This window comes from Triticum aestivum, chromosome 1B (assembly GCF_018294505.1).
Source record: "Triticum aestivum cultivar Chinese Spring chromosome 1B, IWGSC CS RefSeq v2.1, whole genome shotgun sequence".
Classification (NCBI taxonomy): Eukaryota; Viridiplantae; Streptophyta; class Magnoliopsida; order Poales; family Poaceae; genus Triticum; species Triticum aestivum.
This window is the reverse complement of record NC_057795.1, coordinates 129,651,760-129,665,255: the sequence shown is the minus strand read 5'-3', so window position 1 is coordinate 129,665,255 and position 13,496 is coordinate 129,651,760.

Genomic DNA, 13,496 nt, shown 5'->3' with positions numbered 1-13,496 from the left:
TAATTGGAATGAGTTGAATCAAGTAATTTCCAATTACGATCTTTGAGATAGACAACTGCTAAACTGTACCAAGTATAGCTCTCTCAAATAAATCCAAAAGGTGAACAACGAATGGTTATTTTGTGCATATCACTCCCTCATAATGTGACAATCCATGTATTATCCATAATAGGCAAACAAAATTTGACTAGTGATAATTAAAGGATAAGATTTTAATTTCAAACATGCTTGTCATGTGCCACATAATAACTATGTAATCTTGCACTATCAATACAAGGCGGTATTCCTCAGATATACACATTTGGGTTGTGATGTGCATAAAATATAACACTCCAGCATAATGTGATGATCCATTAGTATCTTAAAATATCCAAATAAGATTCAACTTAGAAGTAATAAAGGCTCAAAACTAGATACACATGCATTGAAACCTACACATGCTAGATGACACGAATGAAGCATACAAGGAGGCACAACATATACAAACACATGCTAGCTACAAAACCTAAACATTGGAGGGGCTAGTAACTTTCAATGTAAACACTATAAATATATGAAACCGGAAAGAGGACAATCGGCTTGCCAAATATGATGATAATCCCCTTGATTTGGTTTGAACCATAATAAATAGTGAACATCAGTTTTTCATGAACTAGGCAAATATACAATGCCCTCCACACACTTATTCATCTAGTTTGAGCTTGATGGTCCCCAAGTTGGGTCAAAATAAGTTAGTCACAGTAGGCTTGGCAACCCAAATGGTCTTATCTACTTTAATACCACTTTGGGCACCAACAAACTTGGCAAATAAATTGCCAACATTATCCTTTATAAGTGAGTAATGATACGATTATTGGGTCTTAGAGAGACATGATGAAGATACTTGTTCCTTCTCATGACAAATATAGCAACATGTGCTCCCAATTCTCTTCTTCTTTAATCTATCAACTTGGGAATCATTAACTTGGTTCGTCATGGATATTTTCCCTTCTTCAAAGTGATGTTCATCTTGAGATTGAACTTGAGGTTGCTTCCCTTGTTGCTTCCCATTTGAAGCCTTCTTCTTCAATGGACAATGTTTAACATGGTGTCAAACACTTTTGCACTTAAAGCAAGTAATGTAGGCCTCACTCGTGACTTCCTGTCCCTTCTTCTTGTTCTTGGACTTCTTCTTTGTTGAACTAGTAAGCGTGCACATGCAACGCATGTCTCCACCAATACACACGTAAAATTCGTTTGAGTATAAAGTTTGAATTTGTATTTTATAAATTCTGAACAATATAACAAGGCATGACAAAGATTAAATGGATGCACAATATGCATTTTTAACATCAACTCATAAATGATTCGGGAACATAATATCAGATGAACATAAATATAGTGAGTAATCATGCATGCAGGGCATGTCTCAAATGATTTATACAATAAATCAAACATAAGGGACCTTACAAATTTTATGGTAAAAGAACCAAGAGCAGACGCTGAAGTGTTGCAATGCAACCTAAGGAAAACCCGATACATCTTTTGTCTAATATGCGTATGAAATTCTCGCACAAACTGGGATGTCTTCTTAAGATTGCCCCCATAAAACTTTGGTAAGTATATCAAATACTGGCATAAATGGAGGAAGCTGCTACTATTCCACATAACAGTGGCTACTATTAAACACATGCTATTGGATCATGCACGCACACTGGCAGAGTGCCTTATTTTCATGTTCAATGTTGCTTCTTTAACTGTACCATTGATAATCTGGTTCAACACAAGGAGTGGCACAACTTCAGAAGTCAAATTTCAAGAATCTTTATTCAAGAGGTTAAATGAATTAAAAATATCATGAGTAAAAAACATTCATCCTGGTGCTATTGTTAATAAATGTTCCTTTATAGAAAATACCTGAATGAGAGGTATCTTTTTTCAATAATTTCTTGTTAGGACAGAAAAGTATGAGTACCTTTGCTCAATCCCTTAAGTAGTAGAAAGGATCACTGCTTATTGTGAACATGAACTCCTGACCAATTTTCAATGAGGTAAATCTTGAATACTAATTTCTGGGCCCTGAATATGTTAAATCTAGCTTATATCAGAGCAAATAAGTTGGAATATGATGAAAGAAGGGTGGGCATAAAAAGTTTTAATTACAATATTTATTGATAGAGCAAAATCATGTGCTTGCATGTGCATGCCAGACTTATAATTGACTTGTCCATAAGAGTCTACAAGCATGGTCTCAACTCTTTCACCAATTCAAATAACTTTCTGGTGCGATGCATGGTCTCCATGTGACATATTAGCCAAGCCACATTGATGTCATCCTCAGCAACATCCTAGATAATCTCCCTTGTGTTAGTTGAGGGACCAACTGTGCACATAATTCTCATTTTGTGCCTAACATTTGGTTTAGACCACCACCTACACATTGGCTGATGTACTATTATTTGATGAATAACCATAAGATGCTGGTAGTTCTCGTTTCCCTGTCAAGAAGTTTTCTTACAATTAATTTCAATGCATCAATTCATAAGGTTCCTTATCCACAGAACAATGCATTATATTCAAGTTAGTTAGTGTTCAGCAATTAGTAGAGACATATGACATGATCATTTTGCACTTTACAGTACTAAGAAGACGACATGAGTTAATACCAAATGCATTTGATTAAACCATAGTTCACTCGAAGAACAAGATCACAACAAACTAAGTTGATTATATTTCAAGTAAGTGCGTGGACCACGAAAACAGCAGCAGGTGTTCAATTCAAACATATATGCAGACATACAATAAGTATAAAACTACAAAAATTAGGCTCCTGGTAAGCTGAGATGGCAATGCATTTAAGAACTATACCAAACTAACCTGAGTATTGTTCAAAAACAATTGATATGTGATCTCAACATAGAGCACATATCATAACTTATAATTCAGAGATACGTGTGTGCTCTTACTGGGCACCTCGCTGCTATCTTCAGAAAAGAGGAATTGTCCTGAGATTGTGGAAGCCGTCGCCAGTCCAGATGGAGATCTTGCTCAGCGTGTAGCTCTCATCCAACTTGAAATCCATGTAGAGAGTAACAAGCTCGCCCGAACAACAAATTCAGAACAAAAAAGGATCCCACACATAGAAGATTAGATATGTGTTTCGAATGGATGCCCTCATCTAGCTAGTTCTTGTCATTCGACTTCGTGTGCGCTGCACATATACAGATACAGGTGGCTCGAGGAAATCAAGATCGATTTTAAGTCTAAAAGCATGCCCAGATTGAACCGAACTAATCAATGGACGTTATAAATCACAGGTAAAAGCACGCTGTGAGAAACAAGCACTGTATATAATAACCTGCAAACATTTTTCACTTTCTCTCTCTCTCTCTCTCTTGCTACTCCATGGAACTAGAACAAATACTATTCGATATGTCTTGCATGTAGAAACTGCTCTAGTTTATTGACGAATCGATGCACAATAGTTTACACATGATTAGGCTCCTAATAAACTACTCTAGTAACTATTTGGTTTATCGAAGACTCGATGAAAGGAATCACGCACCATCCAAATAAAATTGAGCGGAAGGCAGCGGAAGATCGTTTACTCGTCGTGGTTACTTGCAGATGTACATTCTTCTGAAACTGGATGTTGACCAGTTGTGGCTGCACACTGTCTGACCTGAAAAATATATAATCCGCCAACGATGAGGGTGCCCCTGCAGTTTGTAAGATCAGCGATAATCAAAAAAGAAAAGCTATACCATGTGTTCGTGTGGATTGAGAAAATGACAGGGTCAACTAATCCAACATTTATATGTTTCAAGAAGAAAAGGGTAAACCATTTTCAATATACCACTGAAGTTTGTCTACATTACATTCAGATTGATGTGAATATGAAGTCACAACAGATTGGACAGTTTGTCTCTAACCTCTTCTTCCGACATTTGTGAATCGTAAAGAAAAAAATCTGAATCATCCTAGAAAACCAAGGAACCATGCCTGCAAAATCGATTCCTATGCCGAGACGAAAGTCCTAGAACTTGACATGGCCAACATATGATTCACCGCAGCTCGATGGCTATAGCACACGGGCGCAGGTATGGGCGCACGCACGAGGGAGAGCAGAACGCAGGGGCTTACCTAGGTCGGAGTGGAAGAGGCATCTGGCCATCGGAGGCTCAGGAGGAGACATGGAGGCAGCGCAGGGCAGAATAACAACCACGCCGGTACCCGCTGTCGGTGTCAAAACCGGCGGATCTCGGGTAGGGGGTACCAATCTGTGCATCTTAGGCTGATGGTAACAGGAAGCAAGGGACACAATGTTTACCCAGGTTTGGGCCCTCTCGATGGAGGTAAAACCCTACTTCCTGCTTGATTAATATTGAAGATATGAGTAGTACAAGAGTAGATCTACCACGAGATCGTAGAGGCTAAACCCTAAGAGCTAGCCTATGATGGTATGATTGTAATTCTGATCGGCCTTCTAAGGACCATCCTCTCCAGTTTATATAGACACTGGAGAGGGCTAGGGTTTACATGGAGTCGGTTACAAGGAAGGAAATCTAATATCCGGATCGCCAAGCTTGTAATCCACGCAAAGGAGAGTCTCATCCGGACACGGGCCAAAGTCTTGAGTCTTGTATCTTCACGCTTCAATAGTCCAGACGATGTATATAGTACGGCTGTCCGGATACCCCCTTATCCAGGACTCCCTCAGTAGCCCCTGAACCAGGCTTCAATGACGATGAGTTTGGCGTGCAGTCTTGTCTTCTGCATTGCAAGGCGGGTTCCTTCTCCGAATACTTCAATATACCCATCACGACGAACAGTGTCCGGCATCTCATCAATGTTGCACTCCTCAGCTTTAGTGCTTCAATAATGACCATTTCCACGTGTCAAGCGAATGCGAGGAGTCGAGGCATTTTTGCATTTGGCACCCTCGGTCCTTTGGGCTAACCGTATATTTGAAGAGACAGGGATTCTCAGATCAAAACCTCACTCTCCCTCCTCGAGCAAGCATCCAACAAAGCGCCCAGAAAAAACCATTCCAACATGGCCGGTCATTGCAGCTCTTCTGCTCGCTCCCTTTGCCCCAAGCCGGGGGATTGGGGAGAGTGTTCAGTTTCTCATAGTCGTTTGATAAAGTTACAAACCCAAGGGCTCCTTCCGCCGGTGTTCATGGTCCGTGTTCGAGTTGGAGTGGCCACCTATAACGGCGGAGAACAAGCGGAGAGATTTCCCAATCCATCACCAGAGGAGCGAATATGCCTCATTCCGCATCTGTTAAGGGGCGTCGAGTTCCCTATTCATCCATTCCTTCGAGGGCTCCTGGAGTTCTACGGCCTCCAGTTGCACAACTTTACCCCAGCCTCCGTACTACATATAGAAGGGTATGTCACCCTTTGCGAGCTATTTCTAGGTTGCGAGGCTTATTTCGGATTGTGGAAGAAGCTGTTCTGCCTTGTCCCCCGCAACCAGGGAGAATCCCTATGTCAAGTGGGCGGGGCCGAAGTATGGCGCATCGCTGAGACCGGATACTTATCCGGCACGCATCGCTGAGACCGGATACTTATCCGGCACTCCCAAGAAGGCACCAGATAACTAGGCTTCAGAGTGGTTTTATATTGACGACGCTCCCCTTCCGAATCTAGTCCGGACAGGACTCCCCAAGTTCAGTAACACCCCGCCGAGGGCACGTCTAAGCTGGCGCCCTCGAGGCCCCCAAGAAGAGGAGTCCAGGGTAATACATTTCCTGATGAGCAGGATAAAGTTACTGGCCAAATCCGGACTGACGATAGTCGAGGTCATGGCAATATGCATAATGCGGGGAGTGCAACCGCTTCAATATCGGGGCAATCCCATGTGGCATTACAACGGGACAGACGATGCCACCCACTGCGGCCGTAAGGGTCCGGACTCTGCCACTGCACTGGCAAGGATATTGTCCTATCTATACAAAGGAGAAGAGGAAGACTTCCTTCATATCAAACCGCGAGACGGATTCTCCATGTACAATCCCGCAAACTGGGTAAGTCGTCATTTATGTTCTCGCTTCACTTATCGTGGCGCTTTTTGCTAAGGTTACCTGCCTCAATATTTCCAAGAAGGAACTGAGGAGGGCCGTAGAAGTAATCTCCAGCCCTTCCCCGTAGCCAGAGGACCCTGAAAAGGCCCTGGACCCAGGACTCGAAGAGGACCCGGATGCGGCCATGGAGCTTGTCGACAGGATATTTTATTGGGCGAGCGTGATGGCGCCTCAGTGGCTATCACCGCTGACTATCCTGGACCGCTACCTTCGTCGCGTGTAAGCCAAGCCAAAAACTCGATCCTCCGAAGAGGATTCTTTCTCAATGTCATGCTTTACCCTTGATGCATCATGTTTTTGCAGAAACGACGCTCGGAGCATGGGGCCGAGCCCCTAGGGACCCGTCAGCCACAGGCGTCCAGATTGGGTAGGCTCAAGAGGAAGGTGGTTAGGGCCGACACGCCTCTACAGAGGTAAGGAAACAACATGTCATGTAATTATTGCTACTTGAAGTGTGACAGCGCCCTTTACATCCTGGCAGGAAGAGGGGTATCCGGACTATATCCGGGGATCCTACCAACCACGCCTCCACTAGTCGAGCTCCAGAACCAACTTCGAGAGACGAGGCGGACGTAGGGCCAATGCCGCATAGTCCTCCGACAGAGGATGCAGATATGCTTTCGGCCACAAACTCCGAAGTGGAGAGCGTCATGAATCACCGGCGTCGGAGGGCCGTGCTTCGAAACAACATCTTTTCGGCAGATGCATACATCCGGGCTGCTCAAGGCGGGCTTGCCCAAGTGACGAACCAGTATACGAAAGATATACGGGTAAGAAATTGTGATAAGTATGTATAGCCATAGCCCCTGAGACTTGAAACGGTTGGAACAACAATTTTAAGTATCAATTTATGCGCAGGTCCTTGTAGATAAGAATGAGCAATTGTCTCGGGAGCTGGAAGAGTGCAAGACTCAACTAAGGGCCACAGTTGCCAAGCTAGAGGAATCCCAGAAGGCCTCATACGGTAACATTTATCTCGATTGTATGAAAATGTATCAGTTAGCAACTAGCTGTTTGTGATAAACAGAGAATTCTGTAGATAACCCCGGAGTGAATCCGGAGGGCGAGAGAGATGACAAGTCGCATCTCCAGAGGCAACTAAAGGCTGGCGAGCGCATTCTCACACAAAGGCTGGAGAAGAACAATCTTCAAGATGCCAATGTCCGGCTGGACGTAGAGTTAAAAGACGTCCACGCCCATCTGGCGGACTCCGTGAAGGAGAATAAAAGGCTTCAATGCGGCATTTACGATGAGTGCCTAGACGAACTACATGATAGTTCGGCGAGGAAGTGTATTGAAAGAATTTTGCTTGTAGGAATATTAACGGGTCTCCCCGAGGAGGAGATGCCCTCATCTACAGGTGATGTACTGCAAGAACTTTCATAGTTGCACGAGCGAGCTCGGCGGGTGATGCACGTCGTTGCTAAGGCCTTGTGGCCATCAAACCCCCTGCCAAATGGCATAGGGGAGCTTCTGGACCTGCTTCAAGGAGCCCGGTGGCGCTTCCAGCTATGGAAGATATCAGCATGCCGGCAAGGTGCAAGAGAAGCTTGGGCAATGGTGAAGACGCACTACACCAAGCTGGACCCAAACCATATGGTCGAAGTAGGACCGGCGGGGCCTGATGGGCAAGAAATTCCTGTAAGTCTGGTATATGACCAGGTAGCGTTAGCCGCTAAGTATTCTCAACAGGGTTGTAAACTAGATAGCCTGTTGGATGGCATGGAGGAGGAGTATAGTCAGTCCAAGTGACTGTGTAATTTAAGGGCATAGGTAGCCCCTAGCCGGATTAAAATCATTTGTCATGGCGGACCTTTTCACTTCAGCCCCCGGATCCTATAGTCCGGGGTGTGTCCGAATACCCGCTTAGTTATACAAAACCGGGGTACGCGTGGAGACCAGGTGTAGGGGTCATAAGTGCTTGAACAGGCAAGTACCCAACTAGTTATGTTATATTACATGGATAGTAAGAAACATCTTCCAGGGAGAATAGTTCCATTAGGGGTTCCTTTCCCTGGGGGTGCATGCGGCGAAGCACATGCCCGGACTGCGGACAAAGGCGCATGATACAAAACTTCTGGGGATTTATGTTATGATAAACAAAAACATCTTTTGTTCACCGACCGAATATTCTCTTAAGGAAACTAGCTTTCGGCTTCACCCAGTCTGAGGTACACATCTGGCTCAACCGGCAGTAACAATCACAGAGGTGCTCCCCTTATGCCCTAGCCAAATTAACGAGAACGTAGGGCATAAACGCAGGAGCCAGGCAACCCAGCTTGGCCACGTCTTAAGTCATATCGATGCATATAATGGTGAAGAAAAGGCACACATAAAGAGAAACTCATGTGTGATGGGCAAAAAGCCGTCAGAGTGATTTATATTTAGCTTCCGTATAGGAAGCCCCCAGGTATTGTTTACACACATAGTGCGGCCGGAACAATCCGGGAGTCCGTACTGTACGAAATACTTTGTGTGAAGAGAAAAAGATCAAGAAAGGAAGAGGGAGGGAGCATAAATAAAAAGGAGGAGGTGAAGAGACAAACACTAAGTTCAGCGCTAGGCGTAGAATCTCCGGAGTCTGGCCGCGTTCCATGGGTTCGGCTCGAGTCTGTTATCGGACGCATTACGTAAGTGGTATGCTCCTCCGGTGAGAACTTGGTCGATGACGAAGGGGCCTTCCCACTTGGGTTTGAGCTTGTCCTTCTTCTTCTCCAGTAAGCGTAGAACGAGTTCGCCAATATTATAAGTTTTGGCCCGTACTTCTCTACTTTCGTATCGTCGAGCCTGTTGCTGATAGAATGCGGAACAGGCCTTAGCGACATCATGCTCCTCCTCGAGGGTGTCCAAGTTATCCTGCCAATCTAACTCGGCTTCCTTTTCTTCGTACATGCGTACGCGTGGCGAATCATGTATTATGTCGCAAGGTAATACTTCTTCCGCACCGTACACCATAAAAATGGTGTATATCCGGTGGTGCGATTCGGTGTGGTCCGCAGCCCCCAGAGTACGGAGTCAAGCTCCTCGACCCAATGAGTATCCGACTCTGTCATGGATCACACTAGTTTGGGTTTAATGCCACTCATGATGAGAATGTTTGCCCGTTCGACCTGGCCATTTGTTTGAGGATGGTAGACGGAAGCATAGTCGAGCTTAATGCCCATTTTGCCACACCAAGATTTCACCTTATCGGCCGTGAAATTTGAGCCATTATCGGTTATGATGCTGTGGGGGACGTCGTATCGGTGTATGACCCCGGATATAAAGTCGATTACTGGTCCGGATTCGGCCGTTTTCACTGGTTTGGCTTCTATCCATTCGGTGAACTTATCTACCATGACCAATAGGTATTTTTTCTTGTGCCTTCCCCTTTAAGGGGTCCGACCATATCTAGTCCCTAGACTGCGAAGGGCCAAGTTATGGGGATTGTTTGGAGAGAGGTAGGGGGCATATGACTCTGATTGGCAAAGAGCTGGCAACCGACGCGATGCTGGACAAGGTCCTGTGCATCTGCTCGGGCCGTCGGCCAATAGAAACCTGTACGGAAGGCCTTGCTGACTAGTGCTCGAACCATGGCATGGTGCCCGCCCAGTCCGGCATGGATTTCAGCCAAGAGATGCCGCCCTTCCTCTTCGGAGATGCACCTTTGAAGCACTCCGGTCGCACTTTTCTTATAGAGTTCCCCTTCATGGACTTTGTAAGCTTTGGAACGCCGGACAATGCAGCATGCTTCATTTTGGTCTTTGGGGAGCTCCTACCTATTTAGGTAGGCCAAGAAGGGTTCAGTCCACGGGGCGATGACGGCCATTATTTCGTGGGCTGACGTTGTTATTTCGGTGGTCGAGCCTCCGATTATGTATGTTAGTTCGGAATCTGGGGATGTATTCGGATCTGTGCTGGTACTGCCAGACTCCCCTTCCCATTCGATGGATGGCTTGAACAGCCTTTCCAGGAATATGTTAGGTGGGACAGGGTCGCGTTTAGTGCTGATGCGAGCAAGTACATCTGCCGCTTGATTGTTTTCTCGAGCCACATGGTGGAATTCGAGCCCCTCGAACCGAGCTGACATTTTAAGGACGACATTATGGTAGGCCGCCATTTTCGGATCCTTGGCATCAAAATCTCCATTTATTTGGGATATTGCAAGGTTTGAATCCCCGCGTACCTCTAGGCGTTGAATTCCCATAGAGACTGCCATCCGAAGACCGTGAAACAGAGCCTCATATTCGGCTGCATTGTTGGAGTCTATGTATAATATCTAGAGGACGTATTGGACCGTGTTTCTAGTGGGAGACGTCAGGACTACACCTGCTCCCAGTCCGGCCAGCATTTTAGAGCCATCGAAGTGCATGATCCAGTTAGAGTATGCGCCGTACTCTTTAGGGAGTTCGGCTTCCATCCATTCGGCGACAAAGTTAGCTAGTACTTGCGACTTGACAGCCCGCCGAGGTTTGTATATTATGTCGAACGAAAGGAGCTCAATGGCCCATTTAGCGATCCGGCCCATGGCATCGTGGTTATTTATTATATCGTTTAGTGGAACTTGAGAGGCCACCGTAATCGAACACTCTTGAAAGTAGTGTCATAGCTTTCGGGATGCCATGAAGACCGCGTATGCTATTTTTTGATAGTTTGGGTATCGGGATTTGCATGGGGTGAGGACCATGGATACGTAGTAAACCGGCTTCTGTAGCGGGAATTTGTATCCGTCGACCTCTCGTTCGACGACGAGTACTGCACTTACAACTTGATGTGTTGCAGCTATGTACAGTAGCATGAGTTCGCCAATATTAGGCGCTGTTAGGACTGGATTATTGGCCAATAAGGTCTTTATTTCATCGAGTCCGGCCGCGTCTGCGTCCATCCACACGAAGTGTTCGGTGCATCGAAGAAGGCGGTAGAGCGGTAATGCCTTTTCTCCTAACCTGGGGATAAAGCGGCTCAAAGCAGCCACGCATCCAGCTAGTTTCTGGATGTGTTTGAGGTCTGTTGGTATAGCCAACTGCGACAAAGCTCGGATTTTTTCTGGATTAGCTTCAATTCCTCTATTGGAAACGATGAAGCCTAGCAGTTTTCCAAAGGGGACGCCGAAAACGCATTTCTTCGGATTCAGCTTGATGTCGTATGTTCGTAGGTTGTCGAACGTAAGCCTCAAGTCATCTATTAGGGTTTCGACGTGTCTTGTTTTTATGACTACGTCGTCCACGTATGCCTCCACTGTTTTGCCAATTTGCTTTTCCAAGCATGTTTGAATCATGCGTTGGTAGGTTGCTCCGGCATTCTTGAGCCCGAAAGGCATAGTGTTAAAGCAGAAGGGGCCATATGGCGTTATGAAAGCTGTAGCAGCTTGGTCGGACTCTGCCATCTTAATTTGATGGTATCCTGAGTATGCGTCGAGGAAACATAGTGAGTCGTGTCCTGCTGTGGCATCAATGATTTGATCGATGCGAGGGAGGGGAAAGGGATCATTGGGGCAAGCCTTTTTAAGGTCTTTGAAGTCGACGCACAAGCGCCAGGATTTATCCTTCTTTGGCACCATTACCAAGTTCGCCAGCCAATCCGGATGTTTGATATCTCTGATGAATCCGGCCTCAAGTAGCTTGGCTAGCTCCTCCCCCATGGCTTGTCGTTTGGGCTCTGAAAATCGCCTTAGGTTCTGTTTGACGGGTTTGTATCCCTTTAGTATGTTAAGGTTGTGTTCGGCCAATTCGGGCGGGATGCCCGGCATGTCCGACGGGTGCCAGGCAAAAATGTACCAATTCTCGTGTAAGAAGTCCTACAGTGCAGCGTCCATAGTGGGCCTAACTGTGTCCCGATGGAGGCTTTCTTCGTGGGGTCCGTAGGGTGGACATGGAATTTGACTATCTCATCTATGGGCTTAAAGGAGGTGGACTTGGGTCGTTTGTCGAGTATCACGTCGTTCCTGTCCACGGTGGCGCGCAGCATTGTTAATTCTTCCGCTGCTAGGCCTTCGGACAGTGCCTCCAAGGCTAGTGCTGCGGTTTTGTTTTTGGCACGGAGTGCGACGTCCGGATCACTAGCTAGAGTGACGATTCCATTGGGTCCGGGCATTTTAAGCTTCATGTACCCATAATGGGGTATAGCTTGAAAGCTTGCAAACGTGTCCCGCCCTAGAAGGGCGTGGTATCCGCTGCTGAAAGGGGCCACTTGGAACACGATTTCTTCAGACATGTAATTCTCTGGGGTGCCGAATACCACATTGAGTGTGATTTTCCCCGCGCACCGTGCCTCCTGACTAGGGATAATTCCCCTGAAGGTTGTGCCGCTTTGCTCAATGCGGCCTTTATCAATTTCCATCTTCTTGAGTGTTTCTTCGTAGATCAGGTTTAATCCGCTTCCGCCGTCCATGAGCACTTTAGTGAGCCGAAAGCCATCCACAATTGGACTAAGAACCAAAGCGGCTGGTGCCCGGACGGTCTGGAATTGGGGTTCGTCACTGGCATTGAAAGTTATAGCAGTGTCGTTCCACGGATTTACTTTTGCCATGTGGCAGATTTCAGCGGAGCTTCGATGGGCTCGCTTGCGCCTATTGTTGGAGGCAAAAGTCTCGAAGACTGTTAGTACCGTATTGTGTTCCTTGGCGGGATGTTGTTCGGCTTAATGGCTCTCGAGGAGGTCCTCGCCACTCTTAGCTACCTGCCGGAGTATCCAACATGCCCTAAGGCTATGGGTTGGTGTTGCATCCAGCGTACTATGAAGCTTGCATGGCCCATTGAGCCATTCTTCCAATACGGTTCCACGCCCTGGGGCAGGTTTTGGTTTCTTGGGCATTGAATTGGTCGACTTACGAGAGTTCGACCATTTAGTCCGGACCAAGCTTCTGGTGAGGGCCGTACTATCCCAAAATTCTGTTTGGGTTTTCCAGGCGCTTTCCATCGCACAGTACTTATGTACTATGGTCGATAAGTCTGCAAGGTGTGCTATGTCACGGTGGCTTATTGCGTTAAGGAGTCCTTTGTTTGTGCAGTTTTCACAGAAAAGTGAGACTATGTCCTCCTTGCGGCAGTCCTCGACCTTGTTAAGTGCAAGGAGGAATCTGGCCTAGTAATGGTGTACCGTCTCCAGGAACTCTTGCCTAATACGGGAGAGACAGTTTAAGTCCAAGCGAGTGTCGTCGGCCGAATCCGGATCTTGATTCGATCTGATACCCGGGGGCACGAAAGGTTCCGAGCCCGACAGTTCGAGGTCCGGAGTATCACCCGATCTCTTTGGCTCGATGCCCGATTCTAAGTCCGGGACTCGGGTCATGTCTTCCTTTGGGTAGGTGTTCGACTTACTGAGCTCGGTGATCTGGACATAATTTGTCCTCAAAGTTGAGGGGCGACCCGCATGTGGTTCCTCCACTACCTCTATCTCATGGGTAGCCGGCGGGGATTTAATGTCCCTATGGTCGGGTTTAAGCCCAATT